Source organism: Argopecten irradians, chromosome 9 (genome assembly GCF_041381155.1).
Source record: "Argopecten irradians isolate NY chromosome 9, Ai_NY, whole genome shotgun sequence".
In the NCBI taxonomy this organism is placed as follows: Eukaryota; Metazoa; Mollusca; class Bivalvia; order Pectinida; family Pectinidae; genus Argopecten; species Argopecten irradians.
In genome coordinates this window covers 18,325,621-18,336,782 of record NC_091142.1, presented here as the reverse complement: position 1 = coordinate 18,336,782, position 11,162 = coordinate 18,325,621, and positions in this window count along the sequence as shown.

Genomic DNA, 11,162 nt, shown 5'->3' with positions numbered 1-11,162 from the left:
TGATATTTAAAGAAAGTAAAATGAATGTTATATTGAATCATATGCTAAACCATGTATTTACAAACGAAAACAGAGCAGTTCCATACTTAACTTTTATACAAAACATTTTAAATGAGTGTGGTCTTATATATATATGGAATTTGCAGCAAAATAATTTGAATCCACAATGGATAAAAGCGCAAGTTAAACAAATATTATACGACCAATTTTTACAGAAATGGAATCATGACGTTTTTCATTCTTCAATGTCAGTATGCTATAGAATATATAAAAAAGAGTGTAATTTTGAAAAATATCTTGAATTATTGAATGATAAACGAAAGATTATTAATGTGTAAATTAAGAACAAGAAACCATGAATTTATTGTTGAAACTGGTAGGTGGAATAATATAGAATATCAAAACAGAATTTGTCCTTTTTGTGATACAAACGATATTGGTGATGAATTTCATTATTTACTAAAATGTCCATTTTTTACGCTGGAAAGAAGTTTATATATTAACAAGTACTACTATACGCAACCAAATATTCTAAAATTCTCACTACTTATGAATTCTGTTAATATTAAAACATTAAGAAATTTATGTAAAAATTTATCAAGGTTATTTTCCAAAAGAATTTATGATTTGTCCTTCCTTATATGTACATATTTTCTACTTGTCAAATTTTTGAAATTGATATTTATATATTATGTTTCTCTATACAATGTATTTGTCAAAGAGAACTAATAAAGAAACTTGAAACTTGAAACTACCTTAAGTGTGATTTTGGATGTTTATTTAAGGAATGATTGTTATTTTTTGTTGTTTACTGGTGTGTAAACTGCATTTTTTGTACAGATATTTTAAATGACGCGCGTCATGTCATGTTGAAATATCTGTACAAAAAATGCAGTTTACACACCAGTAAGCAACAAAAAATTAAAAACATTCCTTATATTTACATTTCGACCGACCATTGTATTTAAATTTAGTGTTTTTTCAACGTTATACGATTGGTGGAACAGCTGAGTAATTGATGGAATCGCGAAACAGCTGGCTCCAATTTGGCGGGAAAATGTGTCAAGTTCCGTGAGTAAATAAAATGTAGTTCCACAATAAATTCATGTTTTCATTTTTTTTATTTTTTAATATTAACACAATGCTTTTCATTGCATTCAAACTGAGTTGGTACGGAACCTTTGTCATGGCATATATTTTGGCCTAACCGGATGCGCATTCACATAAGGGGGGAAGTCATTGTTTCGTTGTTCTTGCGCAGCACCCCCCTGCGTTTACGCAAGTGTAAACGATTGCCCGGTTAGTAAGGTTATAGAAGAAAGAGAAAACGGAAATGTAAATATTGATGATTTCATACCAATGATTGGTTATATTTAACATCAGAAAAACGTGAAGAGTACATTATTGTACTAATCTGAAACATTTGGAAAATATTAAAAATTATATTTTTTAAACTACAAAGCAAAAGCCTGCCAATAAACAACACATACTTCGGATACCAGTTTCACGGTAAGGAACTTCCATACACTTAGAAGCTTTTTGAAAATGCGATCGTTGCCATGTAAAGTATAAGCCATATTTTTATATTCTTTAAACTAACTTTTTGTATCCTTAAAATTATATTAATCGAGTCACACAAAAGTTGCCCAACAATGGGAGATTCTTGTCTTAAGTACTCATCTATTATCACGCAAGTATAAAGTGGGAGACTGCTCCTGTTTCAGCGACACATCTTCATTTGCCTTCTTGCTGAACCTTATCGTGCGTTTTCGTTCGGACATTTTATTTTTATGCACTGAATTTACGGAGGGCATCGTTGGAGGTTACGTTACATATTATTATTGCAATCGGCCGACAAAACCACACTAGTGCAAGAAACAGAACGATGGAATTTCCTTTCTTTTTATTTGACATATTTGCAAAAGAATTGATATATATTAGATAAGGTACATTATTATGCGACATGTATTTTATTCAAACTTTCAGGGTTTACATAGGTTCATGTCCTTTTAAATGCTGACCTCAATGCAAGAACAAAAGCTACGAGTTTTAGACCATGGTTTGTAGGGGACGGAACCCAGAGCCTTCCTCACACAGCGAACACTCAACTCGAGGGTAAAGTGATTATGAGGTACGCGAAAAATGATGACGTCGGCAACCGGACGTTTCTTCTTTATATATCGTTTTCGTCGTCAGCTTAGTATGAATATTAGGCAAGAAGAGCGTTTAAAAACCCAATCATCAGCATTGAATAAATGTATGTGAGCTATGTTTAGTTTGATATTCTTTTTATTTCTGTATTTTTCAAAGCCGGACTGTGCGTCAAAACAATATCTCTATGGTATCAAATTTTCGATTTGTTGGTGATCCGAAGGTTTAGATTTGAATTTCTTTCCTGGCGAAATTGTACGCCGTTGATGATAATTAGAATAAATAAATGTAGTATGTCCTTGATATCATGCACCTATCTACTTATTATCTATTTGAAGAACAGGGGTAGTTGCAAAAGCGCTAGTGAAGGCAGAATTGTTTACATATTAGTTTTTATAATTATAATTATATATACTTATGCAATGCAATCCGGGTATTCAAATCATAAATGACAATTTGTCACTATGATCATGTCAGGATATCGAGACGAGACTCAGATAGGGCATGAGTCTTCCTTTGTTACTTCCTATCATTATCAAATTGCTAAAACACAATTATTATATGCACTCCTTGTGTCGTTGGTCCGAAGGTTTAGATTAGAATTTTCTGTCGAAATTGTGCTCCGTCAATTTTTGTTATGATATACAAGTTGTATTCATAATATCACAATATTGGTTTTGTTAACATCTTATGCAAATACTACATTGAAATTATATGTCCACATATATCCTGGATATGAACCTGTACAAAAAGACCAGATACTGGCATATTGTACATTACCATATATGTTAGAGAGGACCAGAAAACTGCCCCCTCTGCCTGTACATCCATGTATACTTGTACGGAAAGTTTTCCTTCATTATTTCTTTTAAAGACGGACTCTAATTAATGCGTCCAGTATATAAATGGTTAATGTTTCGGGAGACACTCCTTGGAGGCAGAATTCTGTATAATTTACCTTGTATGTAGGTACAGCTTGTTATGTCTTGTTCTAAGTTAATATTTTTCAGAGAAAATGACATACGTTTTTCTAACAGACATGATCTTACAATCAATACCGAAACGCAAGGGGGATAACTTTGTAATGGTAATGTGGTGGAAAGGCTAAATTAGTCACTTTTTTACTGGATTTTTTATATTTTTTTACTTTTCATATTTGTAGAGCATTTTGTCTAGTTTTTATAAAGATTATGAATTGCTGATCTTATAGCGTCTCTGTCACAATTTGAATTGATTATCTATCCGACAACAGTGTACAGAAGACGACTTCCGATTCTAGGTTGCGTAGGTAAACGATGATCCAATATGGAAAGGTCCAGGTCAAGGTCACTCGGTCATGTAGATTTAAACATGAATAAACAGTGTTATTTACCAGCAGAAACTCTTCTCAATCTGTGGACATTAATGTATGTTCACATTAAGTACGTAAATGTAGTTATGACGAAAGTTACTATAACGTAATAATATAAATCTCATAGTGACAAAATGACGTGAAAAGTTCTGTTTTACATGCGACCCAAAACAAAATTTACAACATTATAAGTAGATATAATAAAGTATTACATAAGCAATATTAATTGCACACCTTGACTCAGCGCATTCTTAATGGAACACGTAGTGTATCATTATTAAAGGTGAATTTTGAATATGTACAAATCAAATCTATAGTTGTAATACAGTGTATTTGCATTGATTAATTATGTAGTTTTTAATGTTGAATATAATGGCACATCATGTATGGATAGTGATGGTGATGGCAAAATCGAGTGATCGATGAATGATGCTAATTTCAATGTAATAAAGTTTTTTTTTCTAGTTTTGCAACTTTAATTGCTACGGTACCATCCGAAATATGCATATATTAAGTTTGTCGTTTTTTATCTAATTTTGACAGTTTTTGTCTCAGAAACAATAGAGCGTAATCTTGATCAAACAACATTTATTCAGAATATGTAAGCACCTCGATCGGATGTATCTTTAGGAGTAATATGAGCTTGTTCAAGGATGCGCTCTATGGTTTTTTGATGAATTTTGTTTTTATAATGTAAGCATATTTATGAGGGTTACCATAACAACTATAATTGCAACTTTACATAATCATCATACCTATTGTATCCGGTATATACTAGAAAATCGATATTCAACGATTCAATCACTAAATAACAGGTTTGAACATTTGACAAATTTAGAGGCCAAAAAAGGGCCCAACCATATATAGTCCTTTCATATTTTTCTGTCACATTCACCGGAATGACATCATTTTTACGATATTGAAACTCTCGTACGGCGGTGTCGTCTTTTTCTTGGCTCATGGCAAAGTTATGTATTGTAAAAGAATTATTTGATGGGTAATTATTGTTTTTTGAGTATGTTCATATTGTTTCAGTGATATTACACACTGAATATAATTTCTGGTACCGTTTGCGAATGCTCTTATATATTTCCAGCGGTTACCGTAGTAAAAAAGAGTACACTCTCATTCGGTTTAGTGATGAATATTTTCCAACGAAACCAAGTAAATAACTGGCAATTTGCTTTCGTTTTGAATGTTATAATGGTTGCAGGATAAACAGATCACACGGTTAATATCTTACAATACAAGTTTTATTTTAGTGCTAGACACACACGGAAAGCCGAGATGACTCGGAAAAGTCTCGCACCAATATAAACCTTGTATTATGAGACACTAATCATGCATTCTGTATTGCCATCCACCTACACCAGCCGGAGTTCAATCCAATGCCGAGAAAAGGTCAAACTTCACCTATGACGTTATCGCCGAGCTGTCTCTGATATCTCGGTATAGGCTAAAGATACATAAAATAAACAACGCATCTAAATTTTCTGAAGAAATTATATTTATTAAAAAGAAAATAACACACAAACTTGATGTAATTAAAACTTATTGAAACTTGCCAGTGGATTTCGACATGTAATCCCGATATAATGAACAAACATACTGTCAATTTCTAATTTATTGTAATTGGGGCTAAATCAAAACATCACCGTTAGTGTTGTTTTTTTTTTCTTATTATTTCGGATATGATTTCTTTATAAAACGTACGCAAGCGGAGCATTAACATTATCAAAACATATAAACTGTACCTCAAATATATGTTTCTCAATCAGTTATCATTATCAAACACTTATTTTCAACATTGAAAATACATGAGTCGATGTCATCACACCTACCGTACAGTTAGGAAACAATTGAATCATATATAAACTTAGAGTCATATCACAAAAATTAAAATCACTAAAACATTTCTCACTTGTAAATGTAGATCAAATCGCGAAAATGTAGCCCCGCAAAGATAACCGACTATACGTTATAGTGCGTTTAACGCTTGCTTGGTTAGCCTACTGTTACTTATGAAACAAGTAATAGGTGATGGAAAATATAATATAAATTTCGTAATTACCGTAAATGGTTATCTCTCCAAAGGCTATCTACAGACTCAAATATCTTTAAATTGATAATACGTTAGCTTTACGTGCCATACTTGAGGACGGGACACCAGTTTACAATTTATATAAAAAAAAATAGAATAAATAATTTGGTTTGTTTTTAGTATTGCGTCCTACCAAGAGTCAGAGTCATCTAAGGACGTGCCAGGTGTGATGGAAAACCAACGACCAGCGGTCAATACCTGGCAACTGCCCGTTATGGAATTGGAACTCGCGACTCAGAGGTGGAGGACCTGTGGTAAGATGTCGGCCATCTTGGCCAACGCGGTCCATTAGTATTAGTAAATAACCAGTTATCACATCAAACTTACCAAACGACATACAAAGACAATAAAAAACTTCAAAAGCAAAACATTCGTAAAAACTAATTGGATTGAAACATCGATAGAGAAAAAAAATGTATTAATATCATTCAAGTGTTTCCGCTATTTTTACAAATTGAAAATGTCAAAGTATCGAAAGATGCATTTCAATTAAAAAAAGTAAACAAAATAACCCCAAACATTTCTGCCATTTTTTTCAGAAAATTGTTTTTCATAACAATAATAACACACAAACTTAATATATAATTTAAAGTTCATAAAACTTGTTTTTAGATTTTGACATGTTATCCCGATATCATGAACAAAACATATTGTCAACTTCTAATTTACTGTTTTTGCAGCTAAATAAAAAACACATATAATGTCACCGTATAATTATCTTAAAATTATATGCGCCGTAACTGGTCGAAAATTTGGACATGTTATTTTTCTTCAATTATCTATTTAAAACCATAAGTTTTAATGCATAAAGCTGTGAAAATCATTCAAATGGACAGACAATCATATGTAATGCCTTAAAAACGTTAGTTAGATCACATTGGTTATGCACTGTGAAATTCTTGTTTGTTATGCCTTATACATGTTTAGATGGAAATATATCTTCAGAAATCACTTTACAATTACTAATATTAATACTGTAAAAATGTGCAATGAAATTGTGGACACCAAGATGGCTCCATGGTCTGACCGTATGTACTCATTTCATTACACTGAAGATGTTAATATAATGCTTTTAGGCAGTACTGCCAAATATAATTTTCATTCGTTTTTGTACTTGTAAAATTAAAACCTATACATTGAAAGTATTGTAATTCTCAAAATGTTGGTAACTTTTGGAGTTGAATAACATATTAAAAACTCTTCTTGATTCGTGACTATGAAAATTACGGCACATATAACTTTAATATCGTATGTCAATTTTTTCTTATCATTACAAATAATAAAACTTACAACAGCGGAACAGTATCAAAATATATACATGTACACTATACCTCAAATATATGTATCTAAAATGCAGCAATCAATATAATAATAATAACAAATACGTAATTCAAGAAGTAGAGTTTAGAAAATTAAACTGATTGGCCTATGACGTTTTTTATGTAGCATGGTACACGCGGAATAACAAGTCTCTAGACCTTTTAGTTTTTGGGAAGATGTTTTAATGATTTGTTTTCGAAAAATTGCAATTTTAAACTTTTACTCTTATTTCCAATTGGAATGTTACGATTTACAACAGCAGTTTATTCCATTTTTATATAATTTCACAAAACATATCCAAAAATCAAAGAAATTCATCCGTTAACGAGAAATAACTTTTTTAACCGGAAATGAGGTCATACCGGTTATATACGATTTTTGACCAACATAAAAATTCTGCTGTCACACCTTCAACTCAATTGATAAATAAAATCAGTTATCATAAATAAACAGTTATCACATCAAACTGTTCAAAACGACATTCAAAGAAAATAAAAAACAGGAAAAGCAAAACATCCTTAAACAATACTCGGTTAAAAACCTCCAAAGATAAAAAACAAATTGTAATACTATCATTCAAATATTCCAATACAGTGGAACTTGGTTGATACGAACTCGGATAATTCGACAACCCGGCTTAATACGAAGTACTTTGACGGTCCCGACCGAATTCCCCCTTTATCTTTGTTTAAAGAACTCGGATAATTCGAATTAGGAAAACTCGAAGAACTCGGATAATATGAAGTAAATTTTGGGTCTGAATGACAAAAATCATACATAAAATGTTCTTATAACTCGAAATGAGATTTTTTGGACAACGAGATCGCCGAAAATGCCGATATGTTTTTCATAAATCTGCTGTAGAACGGTATTTCAAAATATTTATTTAGGTTTTCTTGTTATAATTTTGCTATTACCATCGGCGATTTTAACATCTCTCTTTTCCAGATCGTTTTACGTCATGGAACTGGTCTATATATACCAAGTAAAGAGATAGTCAGTAAACATGAGAATTCGCTTAATTCGAACACTCGGATAACTCGAGATTTTATCCTGTTCCCTTCGAGTTCGTATTAACCGAGTTCCATTAAATTATATATATATATATATATATATAAATTCCAATATATATATAAAAAAAAATCAAATACAAAATAAAACAAACATTTCTGCTTGTTTAAAAAACACATTTCATAATAAACACAAATAATAAGATCGTCCTTTCAAAAATGCATTTTTCGACTTTACAGCATTAAGAAATTTAATATTTCACATCAAATATATTAAAAAAAATATTGTAAGAATATACATTGGTTCCAGTTCGTGAAATTAGAGCCAAACCGTAAACCATCCTTTAATCATATACATGATATAATTGACCTTGCCAAAAGTTTAACGTGACGCTACCCAAATTGAAACGCTACCCAAAATGAAGCACTTTTGAAATATATGATACAGAATTTTCAGTTTACAATCTTAACCAACACTAACTGTTCTGAACAAAAATTAAGGTGCTGAATAGTAACTGTGACAATTTTTTAGATGTCATTTTCTTTCCTGTTGCTTATTATCTCTATCTAAACATACAAATAATGAAATTGTGAAACAATTCGGGAAACGACGTCGTGCTACAACTCTAAAAACACCATATATGTTAAAAGAAGAAAATCAATTGCTTAATGGGATATTTTTGACAGATATGTGACTTACATAAACTAAAAAATGTTTGAACTTTTTTTCAGTGATTTCAAACATGTTTAATGATGTCTAGATATTTTTCGATCAATTTATATTTAGGAGGTGTTCCATTTTGGTTACTCGAACTTGCTGAAACACAGGGCTGGACCGGGCATGCTTCAAATCTCTCTATTTCAAAATATATGCACTGCCAACAAGTAAACAAATCGTGAAATTAAAATTGAAGGCATCTATTTGTGGAAAGTTAAGAGAAAAATCTGGATTAAAGCACACGTTAGAAAATGTCCACAATTATCTTCAAACAGTGTTCCAATTTGGGTAGCGTCCCGGTAGTCAAAACTAAGATATAAAAAATTGAGATGTGAAAGAAACTAGATTGGGGAATTATCAGTCTTTAACTTGCTATACATGTACCTATAGTTTGCTTGCAAGGGTTCAACATACGAAAAAACAGTGTCAGCCATATATATTTTGCTTTAAAACTGTTTATAATTTTTAAACTTATAACGGTATTATTATTATTTTGTAGTTGGCTGGGATCGTAAGCTACAAATAGTACTCTCTTATTGAAACAGAAGCGAAATACGTGGATATAGTTAGACCATTTGTAGAGAGAGGTGGGTGGGCAAGTGTGTCTTTGGCTAAGTAGGTTAGCAGGTGTGTTGGTTAGGTAGGTAGGTACATCATGTAAGTAGGTAGGTAGGAAGGAAGGTAGTTTGGTATGTAGATCGATAGGTAGGTATGTTGACTGGATAGATAGATAGGTAGGTATTTGATGGGTGGGTAGGTAATACTAAGTAAATAGGTGGGTAGGGTTTGGGGAGGTAGTGTTAATCGAATAAATTAAAATGTTGAAACGACAAAATAAAAAGAATGCAAAGATATAGGAGAAAGATAAACATACCGCTCACGTCAATCAAATAAGGATCATAATCAAGCAAACCAAACATAAACAAATAAAAAAGTAAAGAGTAAATCATATTACACAGTTAAAATTTCTCTGCAGATGTAAACTTCCTAATGCAGTCAAAATGCGTTGTCCACTTTTAGTAATTATGATTAGTTATCTACTAAGGTTTTAAAATTCAGGAATTACAATAGAAAATAAGTAGAATTAGAAAATCTTTCTGTTTAAAAAAAGGTTTGTTTTAAAAAAAGAATACATCTAATAACTGAAATATTTCCAGCTACCATTAAGATTAAAAGAAAGAAGTGACATTCGGGCGCTTTTTTGTACAGTAGACCGATGCGCATTTATATTTAATGATGGTCATACGTCTAATACCCTGTATTATGTAAATATTCATTTGACTAATTGATATAATAACAAGAGATCCCAGAGGGATCTTGGCGCCCACCAAAGAATGATGTTGGGGCCGCGGTGGCCGAGTGGTTAAGATGTCCCGACATATTACCACAAGCCCTCAACCTCTGGGATGCGGGTTCGAATCCTATGTGGGGCAGTTGCCAGGTACTGACCGCTGGCCGGTGGTTTTTCTCCGGGCACTCCGGCTTTCCTCCACCAACAAACCTGGCACGTCCTTACATGACCCTGGCTGTTAATAGGACGTAAAACTAAACAAACCAAACCAAAGAATGATCTATGTTTGACAATAGAAAGAGGGATCTTTTCCCTGCTTTTCAGACTTTTTCAAACACACTACATATAAAATTTGAGACAGATCGCTATAGTACTTTCTAAGAAATAGTGGTAACAAACTTCAACAATGAAATCTAAGATGGCGGCCGGTTGGCCATCTTGTTTACCGATCAGTCCCGAAAGGCATTATGCATAAGTCCTTAAAGGTACTAAGCACAACTAGGGCCCCAGGGGAACCTACAATGAAATTTGAGAAAGATCCCTTCAGCACTTTCTGAGAAATAGCGGTAACAAACTTTAACTATCAAAATCCAAGATGGCCGCCTGTCGGCCATCTTGTTGACCGATCGGTCACAAAATACAATATGCACAACAAGGGTCCTAGGGGAACCTGTATATGAAATTTGAGAAAGATCCCTTCAGCACTTTTTGAGAAATAGCGGTAACAAACTTTAACTATCAAAATCCAAGATGGCCGCCTGTCGGCCATCTTGTTGACCGATCGGTCACAAAATACAATATGCACAACAAGGGTCCTAGGGGAACCTGTATATGAAATTTGAGAAAGATCCCTTCAGCACTTTCTGAGAAATAGCGGTAACATAATTTAACTATCAAAATCCAAGATGGCCACCTGTCGTGCATCTTGTTCACCGATCGGTCCAAAAATGCAATATGCACAACAAGGGTCCTAGGGGAACATACATATGAAATTTGAAAAAGATCCCTTCAGTACTTTTTGAGAAATAGCGGTAACAAACTTTAACTATCAAAATCCAAGATGGCCGCCTGTGGGCCATCTTGTTCACTGATCGGTCCCAAAATGCAATATGCACAACTAGGGTCCTAAGGGAATCTGTATATGAAATTTGAGAAAGATCCCTTCAGCACTTTTTGAGAAATAGCGGTAACAGACTTTTAAGTATCAAAATCCAAGATGA